Source organism: Balaenoptera musculus, chromosome X, assembly GCF_009873245.2.
Source record: "Balaenoptera musculus isolate JJ_BM4_2016_0621 chromosome X, mBalMus1.pri.v3, whole genome shotgun sequence".
In the NCBI taxonomy this organism is placed as follows: domain Eukaryota; kingdom Metazoa; phylum Chordata; class Mammalia; order Artiodactyla; family Balaenopteridae; genus Balaenoptera; species Balaenoptera musculus.
The window spans coordinates 43,833,603-43,848,346 of NC_045806.1; the positions used below are offsets into that span (position 1 = coordinate 43,833,603).

The following is a 14,744-nucleotide window of genomic DNA, read 5'->3' on the forward strand; positions in this document are numbered from 1 at the left end:
TTGGGATTAGCAGATGCAAACTATTATACATAGAATGGATAAAAAACAAGGTCCTACTGTATAGCACAGGGAACTATATTAAATATCCTTGATAAACCATAATGGAAAAGAATATGAAAAAGAATGTGTGTGTGTGTGTGTGTGTGTATAATTGAATCATTTTGCTGTACAGCAGAAGTTAACACATTGTAAATCAACTATACTTCAGTAAAATATATTTTTTAAAAAGAGACTCCAATGTCAAACCCCCAATATAGCACCATTCTTTAAGGAAATCAAATGGTCATTTTGTGGCAAATTGGCTACATTGGCTCCCTTCCATCCTGGAAGGGCCAATAGTTCACTCTCATATGAAAAAATACATATTCTGGGAATGGGTTTAAATTTCCTGCCCAAAGGGCTTTAGTCAGCACTTAATAGTACTTATTGAGCTTAATAGAGCATTTAATCAATGAGTGTGGCATCTCAGTAATCATAACATCTGACTAGGATGAGGTATGTGTACTGAGCGCATAATGTAAACTCATAGACATATATTTATTTAGTAATAGAAAACATGGGAATTCTTGATCATCCATGGAGTGCAAACTGAAGAGAGAAGAGGAGTCAGATCTATCTTCTGCAGTTAAATGTTGGTTAGGGGAAGCAGAGCTGTAAAATGAGAGGAGAAATATTAGTCAGAAGTAGAATTACATCTAGGTGTATGGAAATCAAGCAACTGAATATTTGTAGAAGGAGGAAGTGGTCGATACAGTTGAGATGGGCAAAGCAAAGCTTGGCCCTAAAAGGTGTCCAGTTGATTTAACAACATGGAGGCCAGTAAGGACCTTGGTAAGTACAATTTCAGTGGAGTGCTGAAGCTAAAACTTATTTTGCCGTGGATTGAAGAGGATTAGGAGGTGAGAAAATAGAAATAGTGTGGGTAACAATCTCAATAGTTACAGAACTTTGAATATTTATTATTGATAAATAACTTTTGGAAGAGAATGTTCTTAACTATATAAAAAATTGAATGTATCAAAAGATATACCAATCACTGTACTTAATATCCAAAACAATTGTGACCACAATTGCCATTACCATTCATTAGTATTGGACATCTTGGCAATTAATAAGTCTATATATAAAAGATATGAATTTATTTTCTATGTAGGTGATCCAAATGAAGCCACCAATAAACTTTTAGAGCTAGTAAGGAAATTAAACAACCTAGGAAGACTACTGTATCATCATACAAATAGCAAGTGTTGTTCTATACACTTGTAACAGTCAAAAATCCATAAATTATATTTAAACAATCATATAGGAAATATGCCAGAACAACAAGAAAAGCATAAAACATTACTGAAGGCTGTAAAAAAAGATACATACATACATATATATATATATATATATACATATATATATATATAATAGATTGAGAAATATACCATGTGTCTTGAGATGGATTGATATTTCAAATTAATCCATTAATTCAAGACAATCCTAAACAATATACCAACAATTAAAAAAAATAACTTTAAAAAAGAAACCTAAGAAGACAATTTAAAAATTTTTCTGTCATAAAAAACAGACAAGAAGAGAAGACAATCTGAAAAAAAAGTTAAATACTGTGGGTAGTTTGACAACAAGGGATCAAAGCTCTAGTAATTCTAAAAAGAGTACAGTAATGGTCTGTTAATAGAAAATTGCATCAATGGGAGAAAAGAGAGGTGTCAGAAGCAGACTCATTAGATATGGAAATTTGTTTTTGAGAAACATGGCATTTTAACTCAATGGGGAAAAGTAGGAATATTTTATTGTAATGGGAAATAGGTTATTCACTTGGGGAAAAAGTGTGCTTATCTCTCATATAATTCACAAAAATAAAACCAAGATAGGTTGAATACCTAAATGTAAAATCAAAACTATAAACATTTTTTAGAAAATAAATAAGAGACTAATTTTATGACCTAGAGATAGGGAAGGATTTCTTCAAGAAGATAAAAGTCATCATAAAGGAGAAGACTGATCAATCTGAAAGCATAAACCTTTTTTTTAGAAATCTTACAACTAAAAAGGTAAAGATAATAGACAAATTGGAAAGAAATATTTGAAATGTATAAAAATGCCAAAGATAAACATATGAAATATATAATGATTTTATGCAAACTATTTAGTAAATCCAAACAAAACAATAGTGAAATGCTTAAGGATAAACACAGAATATTCTCAGAAGCATTCATTATAATTATAAATGGTTGTATAAAGAAATAATGCAACCACAAACAACAATAATGAATTATACTTTTTCACATATCAGATGGCAAAATAAAAAAATTTGCAATATTAGTCTGGGCTAGAGAAAATGTATTCCTGTGGTGAGTGGTAATACGTATTAGTGTTGCCTCTTTCGTTTGGGAGGGATTTTATGTTTTCCCCCAGCTTTATTGAGATATAATTGCCCTATATATTGTGTAAGTTTAAGGTGTCCAGTGTAATGATTTGTTACACATGTATGTTGCAAAATGTTTACCACAATCAGGTTAGTTAGCACATCCTTCCCCTCATGTAATTATCATTTTGCTGTTATTCTTGGTGTTATGGTAAAAATATTTAAGATCTCCTCTCATAGTACCTTTCAAGTTTACAATACAGTATTGTTAACTATACTCACCCCGTTGTACATGAGTTCTCTGGAATTTATTCATCTTATAACTGAAAGTTTGTACACTTTGACCAACATCTCCCTATTTCCCCTACACCCAGCCCCTGGTAACCATCAGTCTACTCTCTGTTTCTATGAGTTTGATGTTTTTAGATTCCACATATAAGTGAGATCGTATAGTATTTGTTTTTCTCTGACATTCTCATGTAGCATAATGCCCTCAAGGTCAATCCACGTTGACACAGACGGCAGAATTTACTCATTTCTCATGGCTGAATAATATTCTGTTGTATGTATATACCACATCTTCTTTACCCGTTCATCCACTGATGGACACTAAGGTTGTTTCCATATCTTGGCTATTGTGAATAATGCTGCAATAAAATGGGAGTGTTGATATCTCTTCAATATCTTGTTTTCATTTCCTTTGGAAATATACAAAGAAGTGGGATTGCTGGATCATATGATAGTTCTAATTTTAATTTTTGAGGAAGCTCCATACTGTATTTTTAGTGGCTGCACCAATTTGCATTCCCACCAACAGTGCACAAGGACTCCCTTTTCTCCACATCCTTGCCAACACTTGTTATCTCTTGTCATCTTGATGATAGCCATTCTAACAGGTGGAAGGTGACATCTCATTGTAGTTTTGATTTGCATTTCCTTGATAATCAGTGATGTTGAACATCTGTTCATGTACCTGTTGGCCATTTGTATGTCCTCTTTGGGAAAAAAAAATGTCTATTCAGGTCCTCTACCCATTTTAAAATTACATTATTTGCTTTTTTGCTATTGAGTTGTATGAGTTCCTTATACGTTTTGGATATAAAACCCTTATCTTTTTGGTTTGCAAATATTTTCTCCCATTCCACAGCTTGCCTCTTTATTCTGTCAATTGTTTCTTATGCTGAGCAGAAGCTTTTTATTTTGATGTAGATCCACTTGTATATTTTTTATTTTCTTGCTTGCACTTTTGGTATCATACCCCCAAAGTCAGTATATTATACACCTGTAACATATAATGTTGTACAGCAACTATACTTCAATTAAAAAATTTTAAAAGAGCTAAGATTATAAAACTTCTAAAAAAAAAAAGGAGAAAATCTTAGTGACCTTGGATTTCACAAAAATTTGTTGATTACAGCACAAAAAAACAAACTACGAAAGAAAAAAATCAATAAATTGAACTTCAAAATTAAAACATTTTGCTCTTCCAAAGACACTGTTAAGAAAATGAAGAGGTAAGTGAGAGCCTGGGAAAAAATAATTTGCAAAACACATACCCAACAAATGACTTGTAACTAGAATATACAAACAGCTCTGACAACCTAATAAAAGGAAGATCAACAGTGCTCATTTCAGTGATACAGAGAAGATTAGCATGGCCCCTGCACAAGGATAACATACAGATTCGTGAAGCATTCCATATTTTTCAGTTATAAGGTAAATAAGTACTAGGGAGGTAATGTACAGTATGATAAATATAATTATCATTGCTGTATGTTATATGTGAAAGTTGTTAAGAGAGCAAATCCTGAGTTCTCTTCACAAATACAAATTTTTTTTCTTTTTCTTTTATTTTGTATCTGTATGAGATAATGGATGTTCACTAAACTTATTGGGGTAATCATTTCATGAAGTATGTAAGTCAAATCATTATACTGTACATCTTAAACTTACACAGTGCTGTATATTAATTGTATTTCCGTAAAACTAGAAGGAAAAAAATTTTTAATAGAAAAAAAGCTCACAGAAAAGAAATCTCCAGGCTCAGATGGTTTCACTGAAGAATTTACCCAACATTCAGAAAATAATTAACACCAATTTTACATAATGCCTTCCAGAAAATGGAAGAGGAGGAAACATTACTTATTTTTAGACTAATATTACCCTGATACTTCTCTTTGAGTATCATTATATCTAATACATTTTCACTTATTTGGTATTACACACCTATTATGGATGAAGACAACCCAAGTAGGTCTGTCTCTTAGAACTGGCCTTATATACTGTAATTGCTGAACAAACACCCCCTGGGTGAAGACATAATAGGAGTGGCTCTATGCCTCCCCACCTGGCTTTTGCAGAAGTGACCCAGCCATAATGACTTATGTATGTATCTCTGAAAACTGAAACTATGTGAAGCAAGCTGAAGAGGGACTAGCCTCAGCTTTGACCCTTTATCTCTGCACCATGTTGGGAGGGAGAAGAGGAAGACTGCTAGAGGGTCCTGTGGCTGGAACTTTTGCACTCAGGAGGGCAGTTTCTGAGGGTCTGGACACAATGTGGGTAAGGAATCCGCATGACTGTAGACCACATGACGTGCTGGATGCCCCCCAGAGAGAATTCCTTCTGCCTTTGGTAAACCCTTGCCCCACTTTCCTCAGCCCCGCACCAAGTGATATTCCAGCCTCTGGCAGGGGCTGCACCTTTACCCTTGGACAGCCTACCCTCGGCTCTACATCAGAGATTTGCCTTCTGAGGAGATTACTGGCCTGAATTATCCATGGCCTGCTAAGGTCCCACTGGCAGTCGGCTGGCACTTCTGGATGAAAGGGGTATTCTGTCTGGAAGACAGTGCCTGCTTGGGGGGCGGTGGTGACCAGACGTAAAAGACACCATTGCCCACGGCCTGCCTGAGACGATTTTAAAAGAGAATCCTGTGCTTAAGTTGTCCCAAACCACAAGCATCTACGCCTGGCACTCTTTTTTTTTTTTGCAGATGAGAGCATTTATTGAGCTAAACCCCCTTCTTAGGACTTTGCCTGTACTGTCCGTTTCTTCAAGGGCCCTATGAGGTAGGTGCTCCTGTTGCCCCATTTTGCAGATGAGGAAACTGAGGCACAGAGAGGTGTGTCACTGGCTCAAGGTAGAGTGGGGAACAGGTTCCTGCTCTGAGTCAGGAAGTCACCTACTCTACGGGAAGTGGTGGGGTTGGGCTCCAAGCCCACCCTGCTGTCGGCCGAGGCCTGGAGTGTGGTGTAAACCTGTGCTTCTTCCTGCGGGGGCTGGAAGGATGTGCCTGGGTGCAGTGCTGGGGCCTGGGAAGCTCCCAGATTTGAGCCAAGATCACCCAGGCTATGCCCTCCCCGCAGGCCTCAGCCTACCTGAAACAGAACAAGTACCAGCAGGCAGAGGAACTGTACAAAGAAATCCTCAGCAGGGAGGCCCTGCCCGCCCCTCTCGGTGAGGGCCCAGCCCCTCCCCTCTCCCCCAGGGGGCTCCTCAGCATCCCCACCACAATGGCCCCATCTGTTCCCCAGGAGCCCCCAACACAGGCACAGCTGGTGACGCAGAACAGCAGGTGAGGACATACGCCTGGCACTCTTACTCTCCATCTTCCTCACACCAGATAACCTGCCGCTTGCCGAGACCAACTACTAGTTCTTCTTGCTCCTGGGCTTCTGATACTAACAAAGGACTGGAAGTACACTGCGCAGGCTTGGGCTTCAGAGCACCCACCCCTTGCGGGGTTTTGGTCCAATCACCAGCAGAGGGGACGGCAAGGCACGCGAGAGGACCTTCAGAAAAAAACGCTGGATCGCGGCGGGAACTTCAGGAATGCCCAAATCGGGGGCTCCAGGAGCAATGGACTTGACTGAGCAGGTTAAGGGTAAGGAGAGTGGGCGGCCACGGAGGACCTCCCTCTAGTGACAAGTTTGGGAGGTGGGCAAGGAAAAATAGTCTGGACTTCGTATCCGGCAGAGACGAGCTTAGGCGTGAGGGATGTAGTTAAAGAAGGAAGCTTTCTCTGGATAAAATACTAATACTACGAAAAATGAATTTTAAAATAATGGCATATTAAGCTTTTTAAATTTATTTATTTAATTTATTTATTTTTGGCTGCGTTGGGTCTTCGTTGCTGCGCATGGGCTTTCTCTGGTTGCGGCGAGCCGGGGGCTACTCTTTGTTACGGTGCGCAGACTTCTCATTGCAGTGGCCTCTCTTGTTGCAGAGCACAGGCTCTAGGTGCGTGGGCTTTGGTAGTTGTGGCACGTGGGCTCAGTAGTTGTGGCACACGGGCTTTGTTGCTCCACAGCATGTGGGATCTTCCCGGACCAGGGCTCGAACCCGTGTCCCCTACATTGGCAGATGGATTCCTAACCACTGTGCCACCAGGGAAGCCCACATTGTTCGTTTTTGTAATTCACCCTCCTCTCTATCCACCATCCACAGCTACTGATCAGCTTTCTGTCACTGTAGATCAGTTTGAAATTTTGACATTTTTAAAATAAGTGGAACAATGTGATATGCATTCTTTGGTCTGGCTTCTTTCACCAGCATAATCATTTTGAAATTCATTCATGGTCATATCAATAGCGCATTCCTTTTTACTCCCGAGTAGTAAGCCATTGTATAATATACAATTTGTTCAGGTGTTCTTATTCGGGTTGTTTTCAGATTTTGTCTACTCAAATAATGCTGCTTAGAATATTTGGCGAAAAGTCTTTTTATAGACATAGTTTTACTTGTGGGTAATTGCCTAAGATGGGAATGGCTGGGTTACAGGCTGAGATTATGATTAATTTCTTAAGAATCTGCCAAATGGTTTTTCAAAGTGGTCGTACTACTTAAAATTTTTACGTTTTACATTTCCACCAGTAGTGTGTATATTCCAGATTTCCCACAGCCTAACCAACACTTAGCACGGCTGGCATTATTAATTTTAGCCATTTAAATAAGTGTATAGTGATATCTTGTGTTTTTAATTTGCATTTCCCTAGCAAATAATGATATTGAGCATCTTTTCATGTGCTTATTTGCCATCAGAATTTGCCATCACCATTCTATGGTGAAGTGTCTGCTCAAACCTTTTGCCTATTTTGTATTGGTTTGTTTCCTTGCTTGTTATTGTTTTGAGAATTTGTTTTGTGTTGTGAGTACAAGTTCTTTATCAGATAAATGTTTTGCAAAGCTTTTCTCCCAGTCTCCAGATTGTCTTCTTATTCTGTAAACCGTGTCTTTAAGCACAGTTTTAAAAATTTGAAGTACTGTTTATCAAATTGTTCTTTTATGGATACTGCTTTGCTTTTGTATCTAAATAATCTTTACCTAACCCAAGTTCACAAAGGTTTTCTCCTGTTTTCTTGGGTGTTCTAAAAATATTATAGTTTTATGTTTTAATGTTAGGTTTGTGATTCACTTTGAGTTATTTTTTCTATATGTTGTGAGTTGTGATTCCAACTTTTTTGGTTTTTTGTTTTTTGTTTGTTTTTGCATATGGGTATCCAAATGTGCCAGCACCATTTGTGGAAAAGACTGTCTTTTCTCCATTGAATTGTCTTAACATTTGCTGAAAATAAGTTGTCCATATATATATGCCTAGGTCTATTTCTGGATCTGTCTTGTTCCATGGATCTATTTGTCTGTCTTAGGCAAATACCTCACTGTCCCGGTACTGCAGCTCTATAATAAGTCTTGAAATAAGGTACTACGAGTACTCCAACTCTATTATTTTTAAAAGTTTATTGGCTATTCTATGTCCTTTTCATTCCCATATGCTTTTAAAACCAATTTGTCAATGTCTTGAATACCGCCTGCTGAAATGTGATTATGATAGCACTGAGTATATAGATCAATTTGTGGAGTTTTGTTATCCCTGCAACATTGCTCTTGTAACTGAAATTTTGTACCTCTTAATATCCCTCACCTATTTCTTTCCTCCCTCTATAAACCTCCCGTCTGGCAACCACCCATTTGTTCTCTTTATCTATGATTCTGTTTCTGTTTTGTTATGTTTGTTCATTTCTTTTGTTTTTTAGATTCCACATATGTGAAATCATACAGTATTTGTCTTTCTCTGTCTGAATTATTTCACTTAGCATAATATAGTTTAGATCCATCCATCATGTTGTCACAAATGGCAATATTTCATTCTTTTTTTTATTGAAGTATAGTTGATGTACAATATTATATAAATGACAGGTATAAAATATAGTGATACACAATTTTTAAGGGTTATACTCCACTTATAGTTATTATAAAATATTGGCTATACCCCCTGTCTTGTACAATATATCCCTGTAGCTTATTTTATACATAATAGTTTGTAACTCTTAATCCCCTACCCCAATTTTCACCTCCCCCCATCCCTCTCCCCACTGGTAACCACTAGTTTGTTCTCTATATCTGTGAGTCAGCTTCTTTTCTGTTATATTCACTAGTTTGTTTTATTTTTTAGATTCCACATATGATATCATACAGTATTTGTCTTTCTCTGTCTGACTTATTTCACCTAACATAATAGCCTCCAAGTCTATCCATGTTGTTGCAAATGGCAAAATTTCATTCTTTCAATCAATGCCTTTTGACTGAAGCATTTTGTCCATTTAAATTTAAAGTCATTCTTAATAGGTATGTACTATTTTTATCTTGTTAACTGTTTTCTGGTTGCTTATGTAGTTTTATGTTTTTATTGAGGTATAGCTGTTTTACAATGTTGTGTTAGTTTCTACTGTACAGCAAAGTGAAGTAGAGTTCCCTGTGCTAAACAGCAGGTTTTCATTAGTTATCTATTTTATATGTATTAATGTATATATGCCAATCCCAATCTCCCAATTCATCCCACCCCTCCTTTCCCACCTTGGTATCCATACATTTGTTCTCTATATCTGTGTCTCTATTTCTGCCTTGCAAACAGGTTCATCTTTAACATTTTTCTAGATTCCACATATATGCGTTAATATATGATATTTGTTTTTCTCTTTCTGACATACTTCACTCTGTATGACAGTCTCTAGGTCCATCCACATGTCTACAAATGACCCAGTTTTGTTCCTTTTTATGGCTGAGTAATATTCCATTGTACATATGTACCACATCTTCTTTATCCATTCATCTGTCGATGGATATTTAGGTTGCTTCCATGTCCTGGCTATTGTAAATAGTACTGCAATGAATATTGGGGTGCATGTGTCTTTTTGAATTGTGGTTTTCTCTGGGTATATGCCCAGCAGTGGGATTGCTGGGTCATATGGTAATTCTATTTTTAGTTTTCTGAGGAAGGTCCATATTGTTCTCCATAGTGGCTATATCAATTTACATTCCCACCAACAGTGCAAGAGGGCTCCCTTTTCTCCACACCCTCTCCAGCATTTGTTGTTTGTAGATTTTTTGATGATGCCCATTCTAACTGGTGTGAGGTGATACCTCATTGTAGTTTTATTTTTTTAAACATCTTTATTGGAGTATAATTGTTTTACAATGGTGTGTTAGTTTCTGCTATATAAACGAAGTGAATCAGCTATACATATGCATATATCCCCATATCTCCTCCCTCTTCCGTCTCCCTCCAACCCTTCCTATTCCACCCCTCTAGGTGGTCACAAAGCACCAGCTGATCTCCCTGTGCTATGCAGCTGCTTCCCACCAGCTATCTATTTTACATTTGGTAGTGTATATATGTCCATGCCACTCTCTCACTTTGTCACAGCTTACCCTTCCCCCTCCCCATAACCTCAAGTCCATTCTCTAGTAGGTCTGTGTCTTTATTCCCGTCTTGCCCTTAGGTTCTTCATGACCTTTTTTTTTCTCTTAGATTCCATATATATGTGTTAGCATATGGTATTTATTTTTCTCTTTCTGACTTACTTCACTCTGTATGACAAACTCTAGGTCCATCCACCTCACTGCAAATAACTCAATTTCGTTTCTTTTTATGGCTGAGCAATATTCCATTGTATATATGTGCCACATCTTCTTTATCCATTCATCTGTTGATGGACACTTAGGTTGCTTCCATGTCCTGGCTGTTGTAAATAGAGCTGCAATGAACATTGTGGTACATGACTCTTTTTGAATTATGGTTTTCTCAGGGTATATGCCCAGTAGTGGGATTGCTGGATCGTAAGGTAGTTCTATTTTTAGTTTTTTAAGGAACCTCCATACTGTTCTCCATAGTGGCTGTATCAATTTACATTCCCACCAACAGTGCAACAGGGTTCCCTTTTCTCCAAGTACTCTGCAGCATTTATTATTTGTAGATATTTTGATGCTGGCCATTCTGACCAGTGTGAGGTGATACCTCATTGTAGTTTTGATTTGCATTTCTCTAATGATTAGTGATGTTGAGCATCCTTTCATGTGTTTGTTGGCAATCTGTATGTCTTCTTTGGAGAAATGTCTATTTAGGTCTTCTGCCCATTTTTAGATTGGGTTGTTGGTTTTTTTGATATTGAACTGCATGAGCTGCTTGTAAATTTTGGAGATTAATCCTTTGTCAGTTGCTTCATTTGCAAATATTTTCTCCCATTCTGAGGGTTGTATTTTCGTCTTGTATATGGTTTCTTTTGCTGTGCAGAAGCTTTTAAGCTTCATTAGGTCCCATTTGCTTATTTTTGGTTTTATTTCCCTTACTCTAGGAGGTGGATCAAAAAAGAGCTTGCTGTGGCTTATGTCAAAAAGAGTGTTCTTTCTATGTTTTCCTCTAAGAGTTTTATAGTGTCTGGTCTTACATTTAAGTCTTTAATCCATTTTGAGTTTATTTTTGTGTATGGTGTTAGGAAGTGTTCTAATTTCATTCTTTTAAATGTAGCTGTCCAGTTTTCCCAGCACCACTTATTGAAGAGACTGTGTTTTCTCCACTGTATATCCTTGCCTCCTTTGTCATAGATTAGTTGACCATAGGTGCGTGGGTTTATCTCTGGGCTTTCTATCCTGTTCCATTGATCTATATTTCTGTTTTTGTGCCAGTACCATATTGTCTTGATTACTGTAGCTTTGTGGTAGAGTCTGAGGTCAGGGAATCTGATTCCTCCAGCTCCGTTTTTTGTGTTTTTGTTTTTTTTCCCCTCAAGATCATTTTGACTCTTTGAGGTCTTTTGTCTCCATACAAATTTTAAGATTTTTTGTTCTAGTTCTGTGACAAATGCCACTGGTAGTTTGATAGGGATTGTATTGAATCTGTAGATTGCTTTGGGTAGTATAGTCGTTTTCACAATATTGATTTTTCCAATCCAAGAACATGGTATATCTCCCCATCTGTTTATGTCATCTTTGATTTCTTTCATCAGTGTCTTATAGTTTTCTGGTATAGTTCTTTTACCTCCTTAGGTAGGTTTATGGAATCCTTCCTTGTGGTTCCTTCTTTATATCTTTTTGTTTAGAAGATATTTTCTGCTAGTCTTCAGGATTTTGTCATTGATAGTTGCTCTGTAAATAGTTGTAGTTTTGGTGTGCCTGTGGGAGGAGGTGAGCTCAGGGTCTTCCTCTCCACCATCTTGGCCACCTCCCACAGGCTTAGTGTTTAAACTGCTCCAGCTGTCTTTACCTTGGTCCCTTACACTCACCCGTTATTGGAGAAGGCAAAACAACTACCGCTTTCAGCTGCCTTTCTCATCTTGACTTACTGTGTTTTCCACTGAATATCTGCTGGCTATCTTGTTCTTCTCATGTCTTAGGTCCATCAGATTCTGTGCCATTATTTCCTTGTTTTACTGTCACACAGATGTCAACAGGTCCTGTGGCTAGTGGTGATTTGTCTCCACCTATGTGCATTTTAAGGTCTATGAGAATAGTGTATCATCATGTTGCATTATAAATGTTGACGGTAATACTTGTTTTTGCTATCTAGTTGTTTTGTTTCTAAGAGTAGATTAAGAGAGATTGATAGACCATGTTAGCACCATCACCATTTTCTGACTCTGTCACCTAGATTTCGATCTTGTTAATTTTACCGTATTTTTATACAACTATTTTTTAAATATTTAAAAGTAAATAATTATACAATCCTTTTGATTTCCTCTGAAATATTTTAGTATGTTTCTTTAATAAAAGAACATATTCCTCAAGAAGAATCATACTACTACCACAACTGAAAAACATAACAATTCCCCAATATCATCATCTTTCAAGCAGCCCCTATATAGATTTCCTCCCTTGTCCTCACAATCGCTTTCACAAGTGAGATTTTTTCAAACCAGTGTCCACATGTTGCATAGAGTCTTTTAAGAATTTCTTAATCAAGAATGTCTATTGGGACTTCCCTGGTGGTGCAGTGGTTAAGAATCCACCTGCCAATGCAGGGGACACGGGTTCGAGACCTGGTCCAGGAAGATCTCACATGCCGTGGAGCAACTAAGCCCATGTGCCACAACTACTGAGCATGTGCTCTAGAACCTGTGAGACAACTACTGAGCCCGTGTGCCACAACTACTGAAGCCCGCACACCTAGAGCCTGTGCTCCGCAATAAGAGAAGGCACTGCAATGAGAAGCCTGTGCACCGCAATGAAGAGTAGCCACACTCGCCACAACTAGAGAAAGCCTGCGTGCAGCAACAAAGACCCAATGCAGCCAAAAAATAAAATTAATTAATTAATTTTTTAAAATTATATATATAAAAAAAGAATCTGCCTGCCAATGCAGGGGACATGGGTTCAAGCCCTGGTCTGGGAAGATCCCACATACCATGGAGCAACAGCCTGTGCACCACAACTACTGAGCCTGTGCTCTAGAGCCCACGAGCCACAACTACTGAGCCCATGTACTGCAACTACGGAAGCTTGCGTGCCTGGAGCCTGTGCTCCACAACAAGAAAAGCCACTGCAATGAGAAGCCTGTGCACCACAACAAAGAGTAGCCCCAACTCGCCGCAACTAGAGAAAGGCCGCACACAGCAACAAAGACCCAATGCAGCCAAAAATAAATAAATAAATTAAAAAAATAAAAGAATGTCTACTATCACAAATACATTTTTCCCTTTATTTTTGGATTATGATTTTTTTTCCTATGGAATTAATAGCTAGTGCATTTTGTTTTAGATAATTTCTGAAAATTGCTATTCAGAAAAGGTAGAGCATTGCAAAATAGGATCCTATAACCATCTCCCATAATTATATTCCATCCCTCAGAAGATATGCCATTATAATTTTTATTAAAACATTTCAAAGAGAAGTAGAGAGAATAATGTATATAGAAGCCCTTTGTACCTTCAACAGTCATTGACTTACTGCCTTTCTTGTTTTCATCAATTCCTCTACACTCCCTTTAAAGCACTATAATTAAAAATATTTTATTACATCTTTTCTACTGTCCTGAGCAGATGTCATAAAATAATGACACCATCCTAGGGAAATACATGAGAATACACTAAGCCATAGCTTGTGACTGACTCTAGAAATAAGGTGGGGAGTATAATGGGCTGGAGGGCTGAAGGTCACATCTGTTGCCAACCCTACACTGAGAAATGGTTGCACCTACCAACTGTTAAAAGAAATTTTTGGAACAATCATGAACATTTGTATAGGTTTAGGTTTGGGATGATATTAAGGAATGTTCTTGGCCGTTATAATAAAGTTCTGGATTTCTAAGAGAATACCTTTAATTTTTAGAGATTCATTCTGAAGTATTTGGATCTGAAATATTGGGAAGCCTGGGCTTGTTTTAAAAAGTCCACTAGGGTCCCTTCCTTCTACTTCCAGATGGATTTGGCCCTTTCCTCACTTCCCTCTCATACTCAGAAGATCCTGTAATTCTGGTTTTTGCCTCCACAGGGAAATCCACCTCAAAGAAGATAGAAGAGTTTCTAGAGATGGTAGAAAAGCTGCAGCAAGGTCATATGTCTCCTTGTGCTTTGGTCCGGGTCTGGGGTTTGGGGACACGATTCAGAGCTTCACAATTCAAACCTCAGGAAATTATTCCATGCTACTTTTATTTTAAAATTTAATTCTTTGAAATAATTCAGAATTCAAGAAGTTAGATAGGATAGATGGCAAATGATTTCCCTAAACTCTTGTCTCCCATTTGCTTTCCCCACAGGCAGGCAAGTAACAACTGTTATTAGATAACTTATGTATCCTCCCAGAGATCTTTTTATATATACAAGTATGGAGAAGTATAAATATATATATTTATATATAAATATGTAAAAATATATATAGGTATAAATATATATACTTCCCCACATTTTTTAATACACAAGTGGCAGAAAACCATGTAGATGGCTTTGCACCTTCCTTTTGTTGTGCTGTGTGACAGAAATGACATGAACCCAGAGCCCACAGCAGAACTAGGGCAAAGGAATTCTGCCAAGTCCATTCTTAGTTTAAAACGCTGTGGTAAGTCAGCCAAAACCAGATAAGTAGGAATTTTGGCACCTCT

At 37.6% G+C, this 14,744-nt stretch overlaps 1 pseudogene; it reads left to right on the top strand.

Moving 5' to 3' along the window:
• The first annotated feature begins 3,988 nt into the window (after positions 1-3,988).
• LOC118889305 lies at positions 3,989-4,080 on the top strand (annotated as a pseudogene).
• Positions 4,081-14,744: the final 10,664 nt, after the last annotated feature.